The following is a 14,205-nucleotide window of genomic DNA, read 5'->3' on the forward strand; positions in this document are numbered from 1 at the left end:
CATGTTTTGAACCGACGGAACCGCGGGAATAATTGTGTTAACATTACTTCCGCGACGCCGCCTATCGACATAAAACTATGTCTAAACTCTAAATAATATAATAATATTATACCGAATTTGAAAGTGATAATTGTTTCCACCAGACTGGGGCCTAGTCATCTGTCTTACCAATTGGTCATGACCTATGCGTCGTGGCCGCATGTGGCCACGTTGCGCGCCAGGTACAAACTCCAAGCGTGGTAAAAACCATATTGGGTGATCTACTTTTCCGCTAAAATCGACCTTTCCGTTTAACGCTAATATATATTGTATATTTCCTTTTTCCGCCATCACAAATTTCAGTTTCTATATTTTGGTAACTCCTAATTGATGGAATTAAAATATTTTATAATATACCTACGTATAGTTTATTACAGATAATATTTTCACAATCTTTTTTTTTCTCAATTAATAGAAAAAGAGGAAAGATTACGTTCACAATTTATGCGACAACTGGCAATAAAGCGTTTCTGGTTTGATCTTTTATACATATATAGAGTTTACGATACTTATTACATTATAGTTTGTGTTGAAGTTCGAGAAAAAAAGAGTACACTCCGCACAATGGAAAATATAACTGAGAGTAATCGTGTTAAAAGCAGTTGATTTAAAATAATTTTAAATTTCTAATCGGCTCATGTATTAAAGGACTTATTTGTTGGTATTGTACTACTAAAAACTGTACAGCAAAAGTTTATACAGATGAAAATAATACAGTTATTAACGTTATAAATACGTCACATCACAACCATGGTGAGTATTCCAGCCAAGCATTGAAAAAGCAGGTGCTAAATATATCATGTAAAATAAAAGCTATTAAAAATGTAAGTACCAGACCAAAAAAATAAATAATTCTAACTGAAATCGGAAAAAATAGTAATTCATCAGATATAATAACGATATAAATAGAATCAGAAAAATATTTATTAAAATCGACGCAAAATTATGCCTCAAAATCCTACTATATAGCTGATACCATTAATTTTATAATATATTAATATATTATATATATTATAAGTATATAGGATTTTCTTGAGGAGGGGGATATTAAAATTTTTTTAGTGTTGATGCAACCTTTTGTTAGTTACTCCATGTAAGGCTAACAATAAAACAAATAATATTGATTTTAATTTTACTCTGTTTTATTAATTTATAGAATAAATTCTAGGTTTCTGTTTTTTAAGCACAATTCATCAATTACTTCATCTGTTGTAAATTCTACCTTTCTGTGACAAGAAAGCATAGCCAAACCATTAAGTTTAGTCTATAATCACAAAACACATACATTTTTAAACAGTTAGTATAGACATTTTTATTGAAAATTGAAAGATATAATTACAAAATATTTACCTCTTTCAGTCTTTCATACTATTCCTGAGGTAAAACTTTATTCTTTTTAAACAAGAAAATTAACGCTTAGGAGTGGCTGTTGACACTGGAAGGGTACAGAAGATTTTTAATAGCATATTTATATTTGGATATAAGATATAACTCTTCATCCCTGTAGGCCTGACCTGAGAACAATGTGTTCTATAACTATAACTTAGTTCTTCACATATTTAATTCAGGCAAACTGGAGCAAGGGACAAGGGTCTATTACAGGTGAGTAAAAGTCTATAAGTTTGGTTAATTCTTCTCTATCTTTTTATTTAATTGGAAGTGCTTCTGTTTTAAAAATACAATCAAACCTTAAAACAGTAAATATTATATAAATTAAATAAGCACACAGTTTAAAATAATACAGCTGAATTAATCTTAATTTAAATTATTTCAATATTTAACATTTCAATGTTTTGTTACATTTGTAGAGTTACAGTAGGTAATAAGTATAAAACCAAAAATATAAATACCTTCAAAAATATTTTTATGGTTTATAAATCGTTCAGTAAGTTGGAAAATAAAATAATCAACATATGGTAAGAACACTGTAATCCGATAGTATTGTTCAATTGAGTCATATCTTGAATAATTGGATTAGCTTTTTGAGTTTGTTTTGTAATTGTTCTTTTTTTTTTTGGTAATTCAATACCAACACCATCTGCTATTTTCTAAAAAATATGATACTTTAATTACAGTTTTGAATAATTTATTGACATTGAATTGTTTAAGTGTTTATCGATAATTTATAAAAACCTTAATGTTATTGTAGACTATACTAAATTCTACTTTATTATTTTCTCGAATAGACTTTAAAGTGGCCATCAAATTTTTTACTATGTATACAGTTCTTCCAAGATCAAGTTGTACTTTTTGTAGTTGCTTACACAATGGAAGGAAGACCAAATGAAAATAACTGAAATCAAATTTCAAAAATTCAATTAAAATAATAATTAAATAAACTAAATTAAATATACCTTAATAAGAAGCTCTTTTGTGATGGATATATCCGTTGTTATTCATCGGCGAGAACCGAGAAACATTTTGATTTTTTGACTTTATATACTATTTTTCGTAGTAATATTGTATTGCACACCTCTACTATTTCGTTTTGAATGACTGGACTAGTGTACAATGTACTTATTACGTTTACCTGAAACTTCCAGAACAGTACATAGAAAGTCGTCTCCTTTGGTTCTATACTTCAATAAGGTACGACAATGACCTTGTCTTATATCATCTAAAAATTCAAAATACCATTAGAGCTAGTTAATAAGTTACTTTGCTTAAAATGTTTGCTAACCATCAACATTGATTGGACCAAAATCTTTACTACCCCTTAGAGCCAATTCTTCTTTACCACATAATATACCTAATGCATTTAGTAATTGGTTTAATTCTTTTTCAATTTTCTTCTATTTGTAGTGCTCTAAAATAACATTAAATAAATAAATTTATATAGTTTAAAGTGATATAACTACTATGGCATAAAACTACCACTTTAAATTGCCTAATTTTATTTAAACGTTCGATTATAGAAGGTTCTTTTTTATCCATTATTTAAAAAAATTGCTCAGAATCTAGTACATATATACCTGGAATATTTGCAATTAAAATTAAAACAAAAAATTAAAAAGTTATGTGAATGCGACAGTAACAATATTCCCTAAAGGTTGACTTCCAATCTCACCATTTCTGGCAAACAGGACATAGTATTTTAAAAAAGTACCATTTTTTACATTAGAATATGCCAGCAAATTAAACTTTTTTAGCCACTTATGTTGAAACCATTGGTCACGTTTCTTATTTTTTTTCGAGTAATGGGAATTTGTAAAAATCATCTGGTACCCACAAATTAGTAAGCATCTAAATGAGGTAATATTATATAGTGTACTCAAAACTCAAAATGTATTTGAATAATTACAGTATTTATATAAATTTGCTTAAAAAATGAATTTACAAGCTTTCTATCAGCATGTGTCAATACCATTGTCGCAAATCACCCAAAACAATTAGGGGGGGGGGGCTTAAGCACCCCAACAATAATGTTTGAGGAAACAGATCAAATTTCCTGTTAATATCATAATTTCACAACAATTATTATGATATTTTAAAATATGTTTATATGCCATTGCAGTTTAATATATCCAGACGTAAACTCGATATATAATATTATAAATAATCAAATAAATATGAAACTGTTTTTGAATTTTTAATAAATGTAATCATTATGGAAATGTGATGGTAATAATATTATAAGTTATAACCACGGGATTAGTTCCTGAGTTCTATTAGTTCTATCAAGTGCTAAATAGTAGTAGCTGCTGAATTTTAAAAACAAAAAAAAATAACAATGATTCTATGATTATACATAACTTTTTTTTATGAATATTTACAAATGATACGTAGTTGCTCAATTCTAATATGTCTTAAGTAAAAACCTCTTGGTATACCACATTTATGGTTTTATTTTGTGGTGCATAAACGTACAAATGGTCAGGTCATCCAACTCTAGCAAACATAAGTGAATATGTAGTATGTAGTAATAGTGCTGAATACATAAGTGGTGTTTGATATAAAATAAAACGTTTTGTGGAATAAATGATGTTTGTAATTTTACGATTCTATAAATGCATTAATAACATTGTCGTTTAAATAAGAATTATGTATTGCTAAGGCAGTACAATGGTCTTTACTCATAATGTAAATCACAATACTCTTAAATTGTAGTTAAATAATTTAGGGAAACACCACACAAACGCACACAGTTCACTATAATCACAGTCACAGTACACTGATGAACCAACGATCGGCGCGCGTTCGGCGTTTGGTGGATCGTAATTCGTAAGGCGTACCACGTTTATCGCATTTCGATAAGAAATGTATTATTATTTTTAGTCGGTGTTTTCAATACAACTCATTAAATATTATAATATAGCCTCGGAACAATTCATAACACACACAAAAAAAGGTAAGATTACAGGTAGAAGGAAACCCTCGGACCGCCTTGTCGTACCGTATTTCCCGTTATCGGCCGACTGCAATTGTTATTATTATACGAATATAGATATACAAATTACACATACAAATTTATTTTTGCCGATTTCAACCCTTTTAAATCAAAATTTTGAAAATCGGGTGACGTGGTGGCACTCAGGAAGGTATTTGGACAACTCTGAGAAAAAAATTGGAAAAAAGTTAAATAGCGTCGTCACAAAATTGGTACATAAAAAAGACCTGTTCTTTTATATATATAAGGATAAGGATAAGGATAAATAGTAATAGTATTGCAGCTTAAACCTAAACTAAAAAAAAAAAGCAAGGGAGGAGATCTATCCCATAAATACGTCACTGACTCACAACGTACTCAATTCGATTGACGTGAAAAGCAAACAAAATGAACATTTTTTATTCGTCAATGATGAAAAATAAAATATGATAATATTTTATGTGAAACAAATCTTAGATTTTTATCAACAGTTGATAATATTTATATGGACGGAACTTTCGATTATGGTGCTTGGTTTTTTTTACAATTTTTTTCGATTCATGGATATTTTAATGATTACTGTATTTCATAAGTTTTTTGCTTATTACCAAATAAATGTAAACAAACGTATATTTATGTTTTTCGTGCAATAAACAAAAACAAGGACTTGGGGTTAAATTTTTCTCCCACCAACATAACTTTGAACTTTGAAATAATGTGGCTATAATTAATGCAGTTTCTGAAATGTGGACGCAAAGTAATAAGTACTTCAGGTCTCAGGATACCGATTTCAGTCTTGGTACCGTAAAATACAAGAAATTGGCTTTACGATGATAATTTTATTATTAAGTATCACTTGAATGTAATTTTGTAAAATCATATATTTAATTAAAAATTGAATTCCTATCTACCTAATTATTTTAATTTTAAAAATTATTACCAATTATTAATAATTCCACTTGTTTACATGGTAAGGGGTTACCAAAATATAGAAACTGAAATTTGTGGTAGCGGAAAAAGGAAATATATATTATTGTACTGGTGGTAAACGAAAAGGTCGATTTTGGGGAAAAATGGCGACGCCCAACATATTATATCCCGCAATACAAACTATGGTTATGTAGTGTTGGAGGCTATTTTAACCTGTTAAGTGCTCGGATACCTATTTATACCGTTTAATTTAATATTAAAAAACCTTATAATTTATAAATAATATATTTTAATGTAGAACCTCAGTAAGTCAAGAAGGATGTACTAGAAGGTACAATAGTCGTACATTCGTGTGATGTTATTAAAATACGGTAATTTTTGTATTATATACCGAATTTTTTTTTTTTTTTTTCTATTTAAGTTGCAACAACGAAGGTTATTGGCATATTGTACAATGTAAACATTAAATTAGGTGCTATATAACATTATGAATATTAAGTACAAAGTAGATTATTTATAAAGGTATAACGTTAAAATATAGCATTGGAAGTGAGAGAAAGATGAAGAGAAAAAAAAATAACAATACAATAATACAATAATACAAAGAAAAAAATAGATACAAATACAAATACAAATGTCAGATAAGGTTATACAATTTGATTATTTTAAGAAACTTTATGATTTTGACAGTATTTTCATGATCGGGTCCAAGTGCTTCATATAGATATGTACATTTGAAATTTAAAAAAAAATTTAAATATAAAAAAAAAAAACATATATAATTCACAAAAAAGATATCAAAAATCTGGAACGACAAAATCTAGGAAAACTTCTCACGTTTATATTGGTGAAAAAACTATGTTTCTACGACTACCCAAAGCTGAGGAAAATTTGAAGTACGATAGTATGTTTTCGGTCAAAAAATTATAAATTTACGGCTGGCATGTGCTGCTCTGCTGACTATAACGGCAGCGTTTAGGTACAGTGTTCATACCACCGCCCCGCGCGCGTTTGTTTCCATACCGCACCATAGGCATATCAGGGCCGGCCTAAGGTATTTTGACGCCCCGGACATTTTTTTGAAAGGCGCCCTTAATCAAATGCTCCATTATACATTTATTACTTTTTAAACCGTAGTCCGCGGGTGCGCTGGCTCGACCTACCCACGGTAGGTGGGACTGGTGGTTGGTAGTAGCTGACGCGGCGTGAATCCGACGTGTTTGAAATCAAAGTCTGTTTCCCGGGAAACTAGCCGAGTGCTCGAATGAAGAGTGTTTTATTTATTTAGTGTTTTTTATTTTTAAAAAGAATAGCTTATAATTTATCTTTTTAAAATATTTTTGAATTTTTTAAATAATATAATATCATATTTAATTGTATATTGAATTATAAATAATAAATATATTTTTCTTCCGATTGACCGATATTTTAACAGATAACATTCGAACATATAAAATTCGAATACTTTTCATTCACACATATTCATTCGTACATATAATTTTCGAACAAGCAACAGTGGCGTAACTATAAAATTCTAGCCTATGTGCAATATTATTTTATGGCCCCTTAAAATCGTTATATGAATAAAATTAGACAATTACACGTATATGTATATAAAAAATGTATAATTATATTATGTATTATAATATATATAATTCATAAAATAAACCATAATTATAATTAAACTATACTTATACATGAAATAAATGACATAATAATATGTATTAACATGAAATAATTTATAAATTACGTTGTCAAAATTTTAAATATATTTATGACGTAAATGGTTTTTTTCTTGCCTTTAAATCAGCAAATTGTCTTATAAGTTCCTGTATATCCATTTGTTCAGCTTCTTTAGCTTCAATGGCTAAAATTGCTAATTCACTGAAGCGTTCTTGTTGTTGTGTGGATCTCAAATAATTTTTTATTATTTTCATTTTCGAAAATGACCTCTCTGCATTTGCCGAGGTTACGGGTATCGTTAAAAATAATAGTAAACTTGTAACTACATCTGGAACACTTGAATATATTAATGGTTGATTCATTAAAAACTCAATAAATTCTTTTATTGAATTTAATTTTGCTAGTTCTTCTTTTACAATATCCATTGAAACTAACATAAATAATTGTAATGGAAACTCTGTGGTTAAATCTGTATTAAATTTATTTTGAAGTTTATTTGAATAATCCATTATTTCATTAACGGGGAGATGTATTAATATATTAGGACTCAAAAAGTTAAACAAATTACATATTTCATTCAGTCCTTCGAACCGATTATGAAGTTGATTGCAAACCATATCAAAAACGTTGTTATATACATTAATTTTAAAATAATGTTCGTTATTTTGAAATCTAAAATCTTCAACTAATTCGTCAAAATGTTTTTTTGATATTTTTCTTCTTTTATTAGAAAATTCAGCTTTTACATTCCATTTATTAGCTATATTTACAGCATCAGTTTTGGCTTTTTCGTAATTATTTCTAAATTTTTCCAATTTTTGTTTAGAATTTTGTAATGCATTTGCTGCTTTTAAAAGATCGATATTTTTTGATTGTAATAATTTTGATGTCAAGTGAAGTTGTGATAATATTTCATTTAAGATTACACAAATAAAAATAAATTCAAACGTACTCATACTTTTTCTTATACGATTTGCTTCATCACGTTCTTCTTTTTTATTGCTAGTTAAATTTATTTTGGTTAATGCTTTCATTATGTCCAGATATCTAAGTTTAACAGCTAATAGTGACATGTATCTACCAGCCCAACGCGTAGGATTTAATCTTTTAAGTGTAATTGTAGATTCTCCTGTAAATGTTGATAGTAAGTCCCATCTGTTTATACTATTTCCAAAAAATGAATAAATATCTTCTAGATTCGAAAAAAATAATTCAACTTCAGTTGAACATTTAACGATGTCATTAATAGCCAAGTTAAGATTATGTGCTGCGCAATGCACATATAGCGCATTTGGTTGCTTTTGTCTGATAAGTGTTTGGACACCACCATGTTTACCACTCATAACGCTGGCCCCATCATATCCTTGTCCACGACAATGAGATAAATCCATATTATTATTTTTTATTAATTGCAAAATTTTTGATGACAGACCAGCAGCTGTGTGATCAGTCACTTCTGAAAATCCAAGAAATACCTCTTCGATTTCTATGGATATTGGTTCATATTTTTATTAATTTTAATATATCTATAAACTTCACTAAGTTGATCTTTTTTCGAAATGTCTTGAGTTGTGTCAATAATAATAGAATAGAATGGTGCCATTTTGATTTTTGAAATAAGTGTTGTTTTAAGTTTAGTTGCCAAACAGTGTATAATTTCATTTTGTATTTGTGAACTCAAATATTTTATACTTCCTTTAGGCATGTTTATTATCTGTTTTAGTATATCATCGTATTTTGCAACTAATTTTACTTGTGTCAAAAAATTTCCATTGTATGTTTCAATTAAAGACTCACGATGTCCTCGAAATGCTAATGAATTTTTAGATAAAGCAAGAGTTATATTAAAAAGTCTTTCTAAAACTTGGGCCCAAAAGTTTGATTCATATCTATGTTGTGCTTCTGTATTTTTATCGATAGTTTTATTTTGTTTCCATTGCTCGTATACAAAGCAAGATGTTAAATGTGAGTTTGAATTTTCATGCATTGTAATTTTTTGTGTCAAATGTTGCCAATCACGAATACCTTGATTACGCCACTGATCTTGTTTTGTGTTCGAAAAAAGCCAACAAGGTTCACAATAAACAGCGTCTAATTTTAACGAGTAACAAAGCCAAAAAGTTCAATACAGCCATGTTTGGTTTGTCTTTGATAATAATTTTTAGAAAATTTTCTGTTATTTTGTAGTGGATCTCGAGGAAAAGGACCCATAGGTCTACATGATTGAGAAAATATTATTTTTTTTTTCAAATCATCAGTTAATATTGTATCTTTAAAATTACACAAATCAGTATTTTCTAAAATATACGATTGAGAATCAGATGTTAAGGGTATATCTATTTCTACTTCTTTCACACAAGTAATTGTAGTTTCATTTGTAGTATTTTCAGAATTTTTACACGAGTTATTTATATTTTGTGCAACTAAAAAATTTGTAATTTTAGGAAGTTTAGCGTTTGATTCCGCAATTTCTTTTTGTTTTCGTTTTTTAGCTGCCCCACTAGTACTGCTCAACATTTTTAGTCTAAAATATAATACCTATAATAAATATTTATAATTTTGTACGCGCAATGTATATATAAATTATAATATGAAATAAATGTAGGTAATTTCAAAAACGGTTATTGCAATAAATACGTAAATATTATGACTAAAATAAACTACCTATAAATTATAATTATATTTAAATAATTATACTTACAATATTTTTAATAATTAATTGTAAAACAATAATTTTTAAAATATTATTATTATTAATTAACACAACTCACGTCTTAAAAGTAATAGTACAAAGTTTACAAACACTACAAACATAATGTACCGTAGTATCATATAAAGTGGTGGTATGGGATTCCGCGATGAACTGTACAATAATATAATATTAAATTCCTATCATATACTAACACTATAACGGTCAAAACGTATAATCATCAATCAAGATTTTTACGATAAGCATAAGCCGATGAATGATATAATATGTTCTAATGACAATATCTCTACCTGTTTCATGGACAATTTATTTTTATACTCTTCGTAATATAAAATTTTATGGTTTTATCGTAGTATATAATTTATTATAAAATAGTTTAAAATTATTAACAACATTTACAATTTTAATATATTTTAAACAAAATATTAAAATTCTAGGGCCCCCTTTTGGACCTTCTAGATCCCGGGCCCCGGTGCAATGCACACCTATGCAACCATGTAATTACGCCACTGACAAGCAACCACTCGCCGTTTTCCAGGTTCGCGTCAAGTTATTATCAGGGGCGGACTGGCCAGGTGTGCTAGTGTGCCGTAGCACACCTGGCCGGCTCAATATATGGGCCGTCGGGCCACTAGGGGCTCATGAACATCAATTGATAATATTAGTATATTAATAATAAATATATTTTTAAATTTTAAATACCAAACAGTTTAAGACTACCTACTGCTATCGGTTGCCGGCTATTAAAACGATACAGTAATAACTAATAAGTTAATTTTTCGTAGTCGAACCACTAATATAATAATAGATTAAATCTATTCTGTGGTCGAACACTAGCGGTAGTTTATAATAATATAATGTACATTGTATCCAGGCTCTGATTTACGCATGTGCAGGCGGTGCACTAGCACAGGGCCCCTTCCCATTCCATACTTTGCTACCATAAATAAAAGATATTTTTTTATAAATAATAACTAATAAAATGTCTATTATAATTAAATAAATGGATTGAACTTTTTATTGTTAAATATGTACCTATTATTTTTTATTTTTTTTTGTTAAAAAATGACCCCAAAGTTTATAGTGCACCAACGCCACCAACCCACCAAATATGCATTTATATGCAAAATTAAAATTGGTCTACGGATTCAATAAAGTCCGAATCGCCGACATTTCAAACCATTTTATAAGTGCATGTGCTTAGTATCACCATGCAAATGCATAAAATTCGTCTCTAGTTATGACTCTAGCCTATAATTTGGTACTAAACATGGATTTAGAAATTAGTGAAGCTTTCGAATCAAAAATTGATTTCGTAGTGTGCAAACAAGTTATCTTTTTGGTGTTTATGCACAATCCAGTACGGCAGTACCGCCTAATACATTTGATAAATAAATACCCTAAAAAGTATGTAGGTATTATAAATATCTTATTCATAGAGGATGGTATAAACGGGTAGTGCCGGCCCCGACAGTAGAATACTGGGCCGTTCACCTCCCAGTCCGCCCCTGGTTATTATGATTGAATATAATATTATAGAACTGTATTTTATATAACTGTCAAAAATCTTTGATTGAGATTTAAATGGGAGTAAATCAATAGGTGGACTGTGCTACTGTGTTACTCTGTAATTGAACAGTGGGCTGATGTTTTATAATGTCTCCAGGGCTGGTAAAAATAATTCACCAGGTATGTTATAATTGTTTTGACAATTATTGTTTTACAATATCTATTAAAAACACCTAAGTATAACAGAAATGGACTAACATGATCCACTTTGCTCAACTAAACTTTAATAAAATTAACTATATTATAGATTTTAATATAAAATTCAGTATTTTTCGTATATTCCCTGGAAATGCTTTCCAAAAATAAAATCCGTTTTATTTATTAGATACATCTGTACGCCATTTTGCCAGAATTTCACTTCTAATTTTGAGAGTAATTTCACATTTCTATATTTGGATTAAATCAAAAATCTAAAAAATTTGTTTCAACCATCTTTCATATTTAGTGACCCATCTAGTCCAAATATTTTGGTGGTGTGAGAGGTGGGTAGTGGCTTGCACCGCAATAAGTTTTCCCATAAATAACCAAATAGACATTTATTCACATCTACAACATTTTAAATTGTTTAATCGTAAATAGTATCATATATCTAATCAGGAAATTGAACAGCTGTGAATTGTGATGTACAGTTCTCGTACGTGCATTAATTTTAGGATATATTCTAAAATCAATGGTTACGCATTACAGTTCAAAATGATTTGGCAGCAGTAGATGGAGTTGTTATTATCGAATTCATTTAAATCTAAGTACTAATACCAGCAAATGGTGTTAGCAGCGTTAGGTTAGATTTAATCCTTTAATCTAACTAAACCTAATTAAATTCAACTAAACAGCCAGTGGATTTGTACATATCTAACTTTATACTAATAAATTATAGCCTTTAATTAAGCGATTTGATAGCGGTGGTTAAGAGGGGTTGCCTATTCAAAGCTAATTCTTTTGATAATTTTCGGACGGTGAACTAACAAATTCTGAGAAGAACTTACAATTAAAGGAGTAAAAGACTAAAATTAATCATTTGATTTCAGTGTTTGTTGCATGACGAGGTGTAGCAAATTTCTCACATGTTATAACGTATACGAATTTGAAGCGAAATACACAAGTTGATAATTACTCTACTGACGACTGACCCATTGGGTCATAAAGCTTATAAATGGCTGTCCTTGATATAATATAGTAATATGATATGTCACAGCATTTCACGGGGCACGCGTATCGCCAGGGGCCTCAGCTATGGGCCCGTGAGAAACTACACACCACAAAATAAATCGTGATGGAAGAGAAAGTGAAATTTTAATATTTTTAAACTTGTTTCATAATTTTTTTTCTATTTTATGTGAAAATATAAGATAAATATATATTTGGGCTACGAAAGCATGAAAAAACATTTTGAGAAATAAAATAGCAAAAAAAAAAACTTTGAAACTGTAATTTTAAATTAAAAGTTTATTTATTCATAGTTCGTAGTAGCAATACTTTTTCATTGACAAAAATTATATATTCATTTCAAGGTCCATCACCGTTTTAATAATAATAATAAAAAAAAAAATAGTAAACGAACACAAAAATTGAGTAGACGAGACTGCCACTTTTGGCAACCCTCAATATTCGAGCATCAATTATTATAAATTAACTATATGATACTATGATAGTATAATAAGTATATTGAATTTATATTTACAAATTAATATTAACTTTTATTCCGTGTTACAAGTAAACAATACCTTAAAACAAATCTAAATATTTTTATAAAACAATTGGGTTTATGTTCATCTGTGATTTTACATGAATTTGTTGGACAAGTTAATAGAACTCAAAATAAATTATCAGAATTATTTGAAATTTTGAATTAATTTTTATTAATCATTGTACGTCTAGGACCTAGGTAATAATATAGGGATAAAGGATAAAGTAATGCTCATGATGTTCTCTTCTGGTTAAAAAATGTATAATATAAGGTGGGTATATTAAAATATCAAGGACCATCTTTTCATCTTTTATAAATTGTGCGACCCGGAGGGCACTAGATAGTTTGAACCAGTGTCATTTTCGCGCCCAATGAGTAAAAAACCGGTCCGTAGGGTTGTTTTGACCTGTTCAGAATGGCCGGGTCGACAAACGAAAACACGTTGAGTGGCACACCCACCCTTGTGATTACCAGCACTGTCACACCTGTTCGTCGATCGCTATACTACGTCTTACCATATTATACGTCATCAATTTTGACTTCAGCTTTTAGGGTGGTCGAACGTTCGCGCTCATTCGTATGATAGAAATCGGCTGCTGCCCTGCTGGTCATTTGTTAAACTGCGAACACGATTTGAGGATATTTCCACTCCACTGTTACCTGACCACGATTCACTAAGTACTTCCATAATCGCGTTTTCGTCATTTAGACGGAAAAAGGAACGTTTTCTTTAAGAAGACGATGCATCCTCGTCCATGCAAAAAGTCCACTTCATCTTCCTTGACGCCGCCATTCGCTAATCAATCGTCGGTTTTGGTCGTGCGCTGCTCAGTGTGCCGTGCACGCACTTCAGTAACGGTAATTCATTTATTAGGATTATTTGGTCTCGTTTTAGCCAGTGTTCATTTATCGCGACGAGTGTGTCGCCGTTGCCGTTGCCGTCGCTGAGTCGTGACCACGCACGTGTTTCGACCTTTTTTGGGCACCCGTGTCGGCCATTTTCTTGTTCCGCGGTAGTCCCATTCCTTCATTATATATATCTGTTGTGCTTGTGTGTAGTCATTACCACAAATCATTTAATGTCGATGTTAATGCAGAAGATAATTATAACAAATTTATAATTGTGTAGATACATTAATTATTTGCTGCAATCTATTTTGTTTGTAAGTATGAAAAAATATCTATCACATTGTCGTAGTTTTACAATATTATTTAAATCTA

The 14,205-nt window shown here is 29.6% G+C and overlaps 1 pseudogene; it reads right to left on the reverse strand.

Moving 5' to 3' along the window:
- Nucleotides 1–1,189: 1,189 nt before the first annotated feature.
- Nucleotides 1,190–9,005, reverse strand: LOC149057275 (zinc finger MYM-type protein 1-like; annotated as a pseudogene).
- Nucleotides 9,006–14,205: the final 5,200 nt, after the last annotated feature.

The sequence above is a fragment of the Diuraphis noxia genome, unplaced genomic scaffold, assembly GCF_037042655.1.
Source record: "Diuraphis noxia isolate RWA-SAM2 unplaced genomic scaffold, SU_Dnox_SAM2 contig0003, whole genome shotgun sequence".
Lineage (NCBI taxonomy): Eukaryota > Metazoa > Arthropoda > Insecta > Hemiptera > Aphididae > Diuraphis > Diuraphis noxia.